Raw genomic sequence first — 14251 nt, forward strand, 5'->3', positions numbered from 1 at the left:
AGTATCTGGCAAAATAAGAGGCTACTAGCTAAGTTGTTGGTTTGTAACGGTATGACGTTTTGTAAAAGTAATATTATTTTGTTTAATAACATGATGATTTTTATACAAATATAACTAAAAAAATGTTGCGTTTTTTAATAGTTATTACGAAACGGTGACACAGTATATAGGTATAAAAAAAATATCCTCTAAAATATATGATAAAATTTATTTAGTTGCATACCTGAGACATAAGTTTTTTATGCAGAATAAAAACATAATTATAAGCTAAAGGTAATCGTCGTCTTTTATTAATCAACTAACTTCTAAATGCAAAGTAACTAATACTACATTTGTTCCTAAACATTTATAGTTATGAATATACGGTACACATTGTAAAATGGAGAAATATAGCTATGCGGTTTTAATGCTTATATCTAAAGTCAATGATAAAATTCAAATAAGGACACATTGACGCATTTGGCGTGTCTTAACATTAATTGATTGAGATTATAGAAATATTCTGTATTAAATACTTGAATAGTCACCCTTTTGATATCATTTAGGCTACAGAAATAAAACACCCGATTGTATGATTCAACGAAAAGCACTATACATCTTATAAGTGATTATATTTAAACAATGTTTACCATCAATATGTAAAACAAAAATTTGTAAACTTGTTTTATGTTGTTGTTGGATTATTGGGGAAATTCGTATTTGAAAATCATAAGATGACCAAGAACGAATAGTCTTATTAGCCATGTACTATTTCTACTCTCGAAAAGGGTATGATTTGAATTGCTAATATCAGGTTGGCTAAATCTACCATCCACTTCTTTATAGACTGAAAGTTCTTCCATCAGTTTTAATGCACGGCTTAGTGAAACCCGTCCTCTCTCTCCTTTATCCTCGAATAAATATATATCCGACGATACCGATCATCTACTTTTATAACGCTGTATTCAAAATAAAAACAAAGACCAATTTAAAATTTGAAACTTAATACTATAAGGTAACTTAATTATCTAACTTATTAATTAATATAATTATAGCTTATCTTACTAATATTATAAATGTGAAAGTTTGTGTGTTTGTTTGTTTGTTTGTTTGTTTGTTTGTTTGTTTGAAGTTCAATCACGCATAAACCACTGGATGGATTGGGCTGAAATTTGGCATGATTATAGCTTACATTCCCGATTAACATATAGGCATATTCTTATCTCAAAAATCCTTTCGAGCTCCGCCCCAGTGGCTCTGTAATTCCCCATCTTAACTTATGAGTATTCATATTTAAAGGGAATTAAAGAATTTAGTCAGCTGTCTCAACTAAAAAAGTTGGTTCTGTTATATGGAAAAGCATTAAAAAGTTATAAGATTTACCAACAGGGTGCAGCACTATATTTTTTTTGCATTAATGAAAACAGCTAATTTGAACTAAGCAGCAACAAAAAAAACTGTGATTCGCAATGAGAACTGTCAAAGTAGGATTGTTAACAGTTATGTTTATGTTTTTCATTTTATTAATAATTTTGATATTTTGCGAATTGTTGATAGTTTATTTTTCTCTGTTCTTTAGGTGAAGTGGTAGAACATTATGGCTATGGTAGATGTGTAATTCTATAGAATACTGTAAATTTAAAAAAGCAAATTTTATCAAACTGTGTCCTACCTTATTGCAAATGCAAAGCTTGAGTATAACTGCAATAAGCATTTTATAATTATATTCCAACCCCGTACGAAGGACGGGTACTCTGCTAGTTAATATATATATATTTTTATATATATATATATAAGTTATTATTAACTTATAACTTTATTCTCTGATAGGTAAGATTGGTGAGCTCTTAGTGTGTTTCACAGAAAAGCGAGGAAGCAAAATTTCACATGTAAACTAGGTCTTACAAAGAGATAGCGTGAAGAAAACTTAGCTTGTTTTCTATTGATAAATCTTATATAAGTTGTTAACTTATATGTGGTCTGTAAAACAACCAAATTGACTTAGTAAATTGCCCTATTTCAAATTTACCTTCTACAAGATACTTAAGGGAAAATAAAATATTGACCAAGTCTTAGTTGTGATTAAACATAGTAGGCCTATTCTGAACATATGTATTTTTTATTGTTTTTACTAGGCATGTGGTGGTATTTCTGATGCCATAATGACGTTGAACGACACTGAATAGCTTAAACTTTATATTTATGTGTCATGGTAGCCTAAGTGATTGAAATGGCACATTCAATTTCCATTTAGTCTTTAGAATTTTGGGGGGATTTTGATCACCTTCGCTCTAAATACGTAATTTCATATTCTCTAAAAAGGAAAACACAATAATTTGGCTTTAGTGAAAATCTACGTGCTAATTTATTTTTTATCAAATTGTTGGTATTAAAATAAAAATGTTTACCCAAAGCTAAAAACTGAACTCTACCCAGCTATTCAAATTCGGTACTTTCCTGTTAAAGGGAACATTCATTATTATCGATGATTTTTTCTCGATATATCGATATTAACGAATTGAAACCTATCAGCTGACAAATACGATAAATAAATATTGTTCAGTATCAACAAACAATAAACTTAATTAAAAAAAATATTAAAATGAAACTGTTCTAAACTAACCTAACAACACTAACCAAACTTGCTGAAACTCTTAAAATTCCGTTACAGCAAGTTGGGTTGGTTATGTTAGGTTAGCTTGGAACAGTTTCATTTCTTTATCCATATAATAGTCTATCTTTAGCCTTTGAACAAGATCAGCTGTCAATTTGTAATGGATCGTAAAGAAAAACAAAAATATCGAAACATCGAGAAAAAATCATTGAATGTTACCTTTAACAGGAAAGTACCTAAAATTCTTTCAATTTCGTCCCTATTTACACTTAAGGTTCTATGTACCATGCACAATTATTCAAAGGCAAAATTTGCGATAACTCTAAAAAACATTCAATAACATTTGACAATCGACCATTTCAAATACAATATGATACGGATTAATTATGAAATTTTATAAAACTAAGGTACTATGAATAAGACAAAAACGTGCAATGGGAGTCTTTAACCACCAGTAAGAATACCTTCTTAAACTGAAAAATTGGTTCTATAATGTACTCTAGCTAAAGATTTGTTTGCGGTACAAAATCTGGTTTTGAGCGTTAAAATATTTTTCTAAACTTAAAATAAAAACACTAATTACAAGTTAAAAATTACCGTATCTTTTGGTACCAAAGTAATACTTTAGAAAAAATATCATCGCGCATACTCTTTTATGATTTCGTATTGTATTAAACATAATGTGAATATTGATCATAGTTTTAGTAACATACTTGATTGTTTTTATATTATTTCCAGCATTGTCCCTCAGTGATCAGCAGTGTGGAATTTTATGAACCTTAACTCTTTTGATTTATCATAAATTCAATTACTACAACAGACTCTCAATATTTAATTAGTAGCAATATTAATAAAATCATCAAGTATAGTTAACTTTCAAATCTTATAACAGATATTGATGAAACAAAGGAATTGGTATAAATAGAATAGATACCGGGTCAGTATTAACAACATGGCTGCGAAAAATTGTTTAACACTGGTTATAAAAAAATTTTCAGCTGCCATCTTGTTAATAGTGTTTGGTTTCATAGAGTATTTTAAAATGATATGAAAGTTGGCTAAATTTCCTATTTAAAAATGTTGATTAAGTTCGTTTAATCTGAAAAGGTTTCCACAAAATGATTTAAAATATTTTAAATAGGCCTAGTTAAGGGGGGGTGCAAGCAATTTTCTAGCGATTTTCGTGGTTGGAATAATTTTAATCGGTTTAGAGTGCCATCTTGTTATTAGTGGTCCGATTTTTGTTTTCTTTTACTAAATGTTTAGTTTCGTCAAGACCTCAAAATGATACCAAAGTCGACTATACTACCCAAAAAATTAGCTAATTCCAATCCCCCCTACCCGTTACGAAAAAATTTCCAAAATTACCAATCATTATTGTAGCTCCTTAATTAAAAAGTTTGTCACAAATCAATTACAAATATGTCAATTGGTTAAAAATTTAAGGGGTAGGGGGGTTGCAAGTTACTTTTCAGCCATCCTGTATATTAATTTTAAGTATGTACTTCATACTGCCTAATTACGCATTAGTATAGCATAAAACTTAGTTACAATTCTCTTTTAATAATTGATTGAGTGAATGGGGACATTCTATGTCATTCGGAAGCAATTCCATCGTGGCTTCAATAAAGAATAACTTTGTAAGAACAGCGCTCAGCAAATGGTTTCTGTTTCCTTTTATCGTTTTATGACGTCATCTTTCCCTTTTGTTCATTTTATGTGTTTCAACATAATGCTTTGTTTATATTGGCAGATTGTTCGGATAAAAAAGTGAAAATGTACATGCTTCGTTATCTTTCCTAATATTTTTTTTATACGTTTTATTACGAGTTATGTTGGATATTTAATAAATAACACGTTGATCTACTTAAACCCCCCCCTGTTTCCCGCTTGTCACTATTAATACCCCTTTTCACGGCAAATGAAATCCTTTAGCTCACCTAGAAATAGTAATTAGTTGGTAAGGGCTTCAACGTGGGGCAACATTATGATTTAGCTTCTGTTTTTATGAAAACTGGCATTAAAAAAGTTATTTTCTGTTCAATGCAGCTGGCACTTTCTGGAAAAATCTGTATACTGAAGAGGTGTAATTTGCATGCTCTGAGATGTATATAAAAATAAAGAAACCTACTTCGGGCTTAGTATTAGTTCATCACGAAACAGTTTGTCTTTTTGTCATGAAGTCTTAGAATAATTTATTTCGTACACCATTATTCTCATTTCTTTAAAGTTTATTTTGTCTAGAAAATATATCATAACTACTAATAATTAATAAAGTACGGAAAAACCAAATTGTTTTATAGAACGGATTAATGATGAATAAACTGGTTAAAATATAATAATTTTATTTTTCCATAACCATTTTGTGCACTATAAACCAGTGTGGAAATTAAAAAATTAACTAAATTTTAATTAGTTTTAATTGCGATTAAAACTCTTCACCCTTATATACAAATACATTTGGCTTAACAATCAATTTATTAGACGTTTACCTTCTTAATATCACCCTATTCAGTATTTATATTGTATAAACTATACAAACAAACATTTAGTGTTACTATTTATTATGTATTACAAGATTGCAGGTTTCATTATTTATACTCATGATAAGCTTTTATTCTATCTGATCTATGGTGTGTCTCAGTAGCCTGCGGTGGTTAGAAAAACCATCAATCTAATTATTTGATCAATGCATTCTCATTTATCAAAGCAGGATTTTAAAGCATTATATCACTATTCACTTTTATAAGCAAGAAAGTATTAGTGAATGTTATTCAGTAAACTTTAAAGAAAAATATATATTTTATTAATATGTATAGCCTACTGAACAATAGTGTATTTAAAATATCTTCGTGTAATATAACCTAGTGAAATAATATGTTTTAAAACTTTGACCGACCTTTCCTATTTTGTTTCATTAAGTTCAAAGTTTTAATACATTTAACCATACTAATTTGCTAATCTGTCTATAATAATTACTTCAATTCTATTCCTGTTAGTCGTATTTTCCATTTTATTCGTAATTTGCTAAATACTAATTACATTTACGAACATTTGGTATATTATATTAGCTATACATGGTATTTTGTTTAAAAGCAATGACAGTGTAGCTTTTAATAAAGATTAATTCTTATAAAGAAAGCACTCAGTACATGATCTCTGTTTAGCTGTTTGTAAGTTTTTATTCTCATTGTTTCTTTTAGGAGTTTTTGATTAAAGTAGGGAATTTCATTTTTGTTGCCTGCGATTCTTAATATCTTAAAGCCTACAGAAAAGAAAACAAATCACCACCATATTTTACTATCCTTTTATATACTATACACATAATACAAAATGTTACATTATGCTAATTTTTCAAACATTAACTTTCAGGAAATATCTTTGATAGAAAATGGAGTTAAGTACTTAGATTTTGTGATTCGATAAGTCGTTAGTACCTAGTTAACTGTTGACTCCATAATTTTTTTTCGTCTGGAGTACCAATTATCATCCAACAATTTTTTACAAAAAATTCAAGACATGTACGTTAAAAACTAAAGATCACCTATTCTCTGTAAAACCAACTGGTTATCTATACATAGCAAACTAACATACATTTGTAAAAGTTTAAAAACAAGTTTTTACACGATCTTTGTAAATGGAATTTAATGTCCATGAAACATAATGATATGTATATTCAAGCCCAGCTTATTGAAATTGTAAACAAGCTTAAAATACCCAACTTAAACACGACAGGAAGTATTTAGGTTGTAGACATGTCAGTCAACTTGCAGGAGATTACTTCGTAATGAAGGGGTTGATGTGAGGAGTTGTTGCGTGTAAATTACTACCTATTCTGAGCAACCGCTGGCGTTTATGTTTACTGAAGTAATAGTATAGGTCTTGGTGTAAACTATTAATATCCTCACTGTAAGTTACGATAATTTTTTTTCATTGTATTTGTTAGTTTATTTATTTAGTTAAACATATTTAGTTTTGACAGTATGCGTGTACTTACCACTTTGTTTTGTACAAATTGTACAACAAAAACTGTTAAATGTAATTAAATATTAATTTTCTTAAGAATCACTTGTGCTTCATTGACCAATTATTAGTTATAGAGAAAAAAAACTAATAAATGATTTCCCTTGCTATAGCTTATGTTCCCCAATAGTTTTGTCAACAGTTTATTCAGGTAGAAAAAACACTCTAGCCTGTTTTATTATTAAATTGATGAGATCCTTTCCTAAATAATACACAACACACCCTATACGCAAAACTTAACTACATAAGCTATCTAAAAACAGATAGTAAAGAAGTACAGAGTCATTTTAACATTTAAATAATTTTGTTTTTACTCAGTGAACTTTTATCAGAATATCCAGTATACTTAAATATCGTTCATAACAAATTTCTTAATTTGTCTTCGCAAAGGACTAACTAATTTATTATGTGTTTTTGTTTATACATTCTGAAGTAATCTTTAACTTTTTGAGATTGCGGGTGACAATAAGGCTTTTGCAAACGTTGTATATCATCTTTGGTCTCACCCCTTGTATGAAAAGCTAGTGAAAATAGAAATTTTCCAGAAGTACAATGCAACTTTTAGTTGATTACCAGTATTAAATTACTGAATTAATTAATTGCAATGCTGCCTTTTTTCTTCCCTGCATCGTTAATTTATCTTTGTCATAAAATACATTTCACGTGTGTTGTTTGTGTAAAGATTTACTGTAATACAATTTTGTTAATAGATTACTTTTTGTTAAACCATCTACAGTAAGATAGGTCAAGGTTAATGTTTTTTTATCACAGCTAAATAAAGTGCAACAGGGACACAGTAACCCTAAGGTCATACAGTGGCATGATTACCACGTATTACAATAGTGATCACGTAGTCTGAAGTGATATCTTTATTGTTGTGTTTGCATCATAAAGCACGCAAGCTTCCAAGCCTCATACACTGTATAATCTTGCAGTTATTATTAGACGTTGAATTTTAACAATACACAAATTGTATTACGTTATAGAGATACCGATTACGTATAAGGATTTCTATTTATTACTTGCGCTACTATGTCGTTAGTTTAATATTGGCAAACACAAAAGGGAATACAGATGAAAGTTATGAAAGACACTTTACTTTTAGAAGTTACTGTAATGGATTATCAGTCGATTTCTTAACAGTTTGCATTGCTTTTGTAGCTCTTTGCCATTGAGCGGCTTATTAAACCGATGTTAAATCCTTACATTTGTAGAATAAGATATACTAAGTATTTAATCAAATGTTTGTCACAATAATTATATGTTATGATACATGTATGTGTTCACATTCAAAGGTTTAATATGAAATATGAATGTCTGTATGACAAACATATTGTTCGTAGATCTAAACAACGCTGCAAATGGAGATTTAAATAAATAAAAAGTCACTATACTAGCGTGGTTGTTTTTGATTTTAAAAACAATAAATGGATGTTTTGTTAAAGTTGTATATCTTTAGTATTACAAAAATCTGCAATTCTTAACAATCTATATAATCCTAAGCGTATGTTTATAGAGATTGTTAAGAATAATGGATTTATAAATACTCGATATGATTAATAACTTGTTAATTATATATAGAGTACAAATGATTGAACCGTGTCTTATGAAAAATGATATAAAAACAAAGAGAACAATTCCAATAAAATGTACATGGGCAAAATGTGGAAAAGGATATTTTTGAAATGATAAGAATATGAATGGCATGTAAAGAAATTGTAATCCAGCTTTACAACCCGATATTTTAACTTTAAACATTTTAAACCCTATTGACAGTCTTTTATGTGGTTGGTGGTTACTGACTATCGAATGTCCGATTGTGTTAGGGACAGCATGTTTCATGACAAACCCAAGTAAGTTTAATACTAGAACATTAGTTAAGAACAAAGTATTCATAAATTTAAAGTTTTTTACAAATGTAGTGACTGAACTAAAAAAATTTCTTATTAGGTGACGAAAATAACAAAAATGTAATTCCTGTTAAAACTTAAGTAATTTTCTTAGGCATAATAATAGTCTTTAAAACACGCATCACACAATAAAAAATGTTCTCAGGATACAGTTGCAAAAATATCGATGTAGTATGAGGAGTTGAAAGACTAATACATTTATCTAAAAGAATGTATCTTTGATCAAATCGATCGGTGTTATAAACCCAATAAGCTCACTACGAAAATCAAATACATCATTAGTTTTGTCTTCTGGTCTAGGTTTGTTACATTTAAAAAATCAAAATTTATTGTTTTATAAATATATTGAAACTAATAACAACAACTCTACATTGCGTGACGAAGAGATTACTCCGCTTGCAGTCTCATGTTCTGTCAGAGACTTAAGTCAAGACTTAATTACGCAAATAGTTTGATATTTACTTTGTAAATCTGACACTAAAGTTCCTATGAAGAAGAAGAAGCTACAAAGAGGTACAACTAAGTAAAAAAAAAAAAAACTACATTTCGTTATATACATAATTTTGCACGAATACTAGTTTATTACACGACACAGAAATTTATCCCATATAAACTATTATAAACATTGTAAATTTTGTGTGTCTATAAGACTATGATTTTTAAGAGTCAAACATAAGATTATAACTAAAATCATTATTAATGTATATTAACGTTACTTCAAATAAAATAATTTCACCACGAAATTATATACAAATCTATTTTTATATACGAAACTAAAGTTTTGTAAGGAAAAATACCCACATAAATAAGATTGTAAAGCTCTTTATTATCCCATTTATTATCCGCCCTTAAGCACCCTAATATATTATGAGGGTCGGCCAGTTTAACATGAGTTAACTACATTCCCAGAGTTTTGTCTTGTTAGAAATCACTAAATATTCATCTTTTTTTAGGGGTAGTTTTAAATAATCGATATTAACAAAAAATGTTTTACATAAATATTCGATACACATAAATTATAAAAATACTATTAGTTAAATTTGAAATAAATATACTTTTACAGGTGTTTCAACAATAAAATCTCTTAAATATCATTACAAGTATTGAAAAAAATCAACTTATGCATAAAATACATTTTTAATTATTCTTTGTAGTTTTTCCTGATGTGTGTCTTTTTTAATAGTTTAAGTTATGATATGTGGGTACACAGGCGTACGACTCAAAGCCTATTAAGAGTTTAACTTTAAAATGTTTCACGTGCTTTATTTATAAAGATTATTACTTCTATATCATTGTACCTAATACATTTTTGATGTTTGTAGCTAATTATTATACAAATGTAAACTAAATATAATAGTTAAAACATCAGGTACAAAAAAGTAACTGCATGAAATTAGATTAAGAAATAACATTAGGAAATATTTTTGGAGTATTTTTGACAGAAATTCTTTTAAAATAATATTTTTCATAGAAGTGTTTTTTTTTACGTTCTTTTACGTGTGAGAATACTATAAAGTATTTCTTTATTTATCTTCAATATTTTCATACTAATTATTTTATTTTGTTTTCAATTTTGGTGTCTATATACGAAAGTGGCATTTAATTTTTTTCTAAAAAAAAAGACGCTTGAAACCCTTACTTTTTTCGAAATTGGACCTTTTTTTAAAGCGTCTTTTGATAGCCTAATAGATCTGGGTCTGGAAAAGATTTTGCTTGGAATCGAATCAGAGATCTTCAGATTTGAAGGCGAGCACTTCAATCATTCAGTTACCCCGGCAAATATTTGAAAAGTGCAAATATATTATGTTAAAAATAGATATCAGATGATTAATAATGTGGCTGAGCGGCCTGCGGTGGTTAGACGAGTCATTAATCTGAATTCTGGTCTATTATACACACCATTTATCATATTAGGCATCGCATGTACAGTCCTGGAAGTAATCTTTAATCAATCAACTCTCTAACATGTTATGTAAACAGTAAATAAAGTAGTGCCTTTTTTTAATCACATACATAGGCTACACAAGGTTGTTTCATTCTCTTACATGGACAAATCTTATAAAATAGTCTTTTTTCCCTCTTACGTCATATCCTAAGGATATAATATAAATTTTCACCCAGTAAAAATGCATTACTAAACAGACAACTGTGGTAATTTTTACTAATATACATGGAAAATGTCCTTAGTTATCTGTAAGTTATGTAAACTTATCAATACCAAAAATAAACGTAAAAAATAGATGTTAAAAGGTATATTATTGTATCTTTAGACTCGTTGTAGTACTTTTAATATACTTCAGTATTTATTAAGGGCGACTAAATGTATTTACACATTTTTCAGAAGTGTTACTGTGCTGTTCTTATAGAAAATCGATCATCAGGAAATGAATTTCCTTAGAAAAAACAAAGTATCTACGACATTTTAGGTAATTTAATTTAAGTTTTTATTTATAATTTTGTATTTATTTGGATTATTTATATGTTTCTGATATTTTATAGATTAGGACAAATCTTCACGTTTTAGTTGATTTTGATTGGTTTAAGTGGAAATATTATTATGTTTTAGGTTTATACTCAACTGAAATCGGATTCAGATCCCAGATACCAAAAGATCGTTCAAACTGTTTCTTCTCCTAATAAACATTAAAAAACGTACATAAATCCCTATGGAGACAAAAAACATGAATATACTTCTTAAGAGTGAACTACAGTTAATTAAAACAATAACCTTAATATGCAATAGTAAAAATTAGGGATAGCCAAAATAAAGAATCTGGAAAATGTTAACTATTTACCATCGTTTGAAATAGGGTTTACCTTAAACAAAGTATGTTTTTAATTTTTGATAAAATTAATACGGTTTATACTTTACATAATTGATTTATAGAAAGTAGTTAAAATTTTTCGCTGCCCCTAAAATAGTATTTTATCTTAAAACTACAGTACAAGAATACAAATTCAAGAATATAAATGCAATTTATTTGTGAAATATTGTACAGCATTTATGAGGGTGTACGTTTGTATGAACATAGGTTGCCGGAAGACTTAAACACTTAAATGGGTATTTTCTGATAATTTTATAAACACTAATTAGATTTCGCTATCCATGCATCCATTGATTTTTCATTTGAAAGACAAATTTAAAATTTGAGTAAACTTTTAGTACTTATTCCACTCCAGAAGTTTTAACCCGTTTATTGACTAAATATCACAATAATCGATATAAAAAACTGTTATTTTGTGCAGAACCTAAACGAGCGACGCCGTAATAAAGAAGAGCTTTGCAAGAATGTCGCTCAGAAAATTGCCTCCGGTTTCCCTGTTATAAGTTTATAGCAAAATATTTTAGTACTATATTTTTATGATGTGGATAACGCTCTGTTCGTGCTTATTATGAAAAAAAAATAATAACCAAACTTACGTTCTGATGGTTATGTGACGAATGTTTACATGAAAATCCTTTAAGTCACATAATTATTTTACGAACGGCATATTTCCTTGTATTCGTCATATATATTTCAATTATGTAACAAGAATACTTTTTAAATTTTGCTAAAAATCATTTGACAAACTAATGATTTATATCGTCCTATTATCCCTGCAACTTCTGAATTTTAATAATCAAGCGAAATTTACCTATGAAATCATTTAAGTAATTCACTTGCCTAGAGATAACGCAACGTCTTATACTGTACATCACAAAAATATTTAGACTTACTAGCAGTATTTGCTTTACTTATATTTTCAAGTAGTATTTTTTTTATATACACGATGTAAGGAAAACATAGTTTTAATACAATTACTAACTTGTGTCCCTTTTGAGCCCTTCAGTTCAAATCCCACCAATTCCCAGAGGAAGTTACGCTGTGTGTTAAAGTCTCTAGAAAGAATATGTAAAGTAAAGATAAATTTCTTTGTATGTAAATTGCTGTCATCTACAAGCCGATGAAAAAATTGTCATCTAGTCTTAAACCACGATTCTGCTTGTAATAACCATTCAAGCTCAAATATTATTTCAACTTAAGCCAAAATACCTGAAAACCCCTATTTACTGAACACGTAAAAAAGGTCAGAACGCAGTTTAAGATAATTAATCAGTATTAAATGAAAAAGTATGATGTTACTCTACTGTTGAAGGTGGAGGATGGAGTGGTTGCGTGTAAATTTTTATTTATTCTGACCATCCACTGACTTTTGAGTAATATTTTAGTCCTACAGATGACTTGAAGAACGGTTCTCTTGATACTATGTTTCTTAATTTATTATATTTTAACGAATATTTTCATGCTATTAGAGTCCAAACATTAAATTGCTTTAACTCTGAAGGGTTGCTTCAGAAGAGTGCTATAAAGATACGCAGTCATGCAATTACATTAATTATAGGCCTACAATAATTGAGTTCGGTATATGTTAAGTGACGTATAGGGGTATAGCTTGTTAAGAGTTACAAATCACTCTTAATACTATAATGATCCCAAACAGTTTGACGTTAAAAGTTACATTCATTAAAAGTTAAAAGTGAAAATCAATATCATGATACGTGTGTAAGGTAACTCTTCACCATCCTTATAAAAAACTGATACATTTAATAAACTCTGCAAAACCAACAGAGTACTAATCTTTTAAACTCTGCAATAAAGTTTAAAAGTTAAACTATCTTAAATAATAAGATTCACTACTTTTTGGTAGCATATATATATATATATGTTATTTATGCCTATCGTAAAAAAATACGGTACTTCAGTATTAAACGGAGGCCACATTTTGTCAGCGCGCTGCGGCGGTTATGTTAGGTTGGGTTATCATAATAGAAAGTATCGTTCGATTCATAACGAAGCGAGGAAAGTCCTACACACATAATATTTACGATAACCCAACCTAACATAACCGCCGCAGCGCGCTGACAAAATGTGGCCTCCGTTTAATACTGAAGTACCAAAAATACTAATACAAATTTACGGATGGTGACATAATTAGACAAAGATTTTTTACTTTTGCCTATACAGTACTTCTTACAACTATCAATATAAACACATTTATAAAATACGTATAAGTGGTTATAGAAGCTACTTACAATATTTAAATTTCTACCTTGCTATTACTATAAAAAATACCTTCTACCTTGCTCATGGTCTCACGGCAAAATAATTAACAATTTGCTTTGATTTTATCTATATAATTATTTTTATTTTTTTTTATTAAGAAAAAACGTTTGTTTGTTGTTGTAAAATACAAATATTTTACAAAAGGCTATATTTTGCAAAAAATGATCTAGCGGGTATAGACTGTTGATGTTAATAGTATTGTGTCAGAGTCAATATAAGGTATTTTAGAACCAATTAAAACTAATGTAAAAACAGTGTCGTGGTTCCCACATATTACAATGATGGTGTCTACATCGACATCTTCATTGTATTTCCATCATAAAGCACGCAAGCTTCTACGATTTCTCAACCCATTTTGGCTTCGTTTTTAGCTTAGATTTTGCAAATACAAAGTATGTCTTTTTATATTGATGGAGAAATACAACATTGTTTGGAAGTACCTAATAGCGAATCGATTTCTTTTGGCTTAATACCTTTATGTTATTTTTTGTTTAGACTTTTTTTAGTTTGAGCTTGTTTAGGTAAGGACGTTCCATGGGGTTTGGGCTAAAGAAAGCGTTGGTTTTTGGATCCTGGTAACTACCACTACTACTTATCAGTGCATGTTAACCTTTTACTAT

The sequence above is a fragment of the Macrosteles quadrilineatus genome, unplaced genomic scaffold, assembly GCF_028750875.1.
Source record: "Macrosteles quadrilineatus isolate MER2022 unplaced genomic scaffold, UCM_ALF_1.0 Scaffold_8__2_contigs__length_117827958, whole genome shotgun sequence".
Classification (NCBI taxonomy): domain Eukaryota; kingdom Metazoa; phylum Arthropoda; class Insecta; order Hemiptera; family Cicadellidae; genus Macrosteles; species Macrosteles quadrilineatus.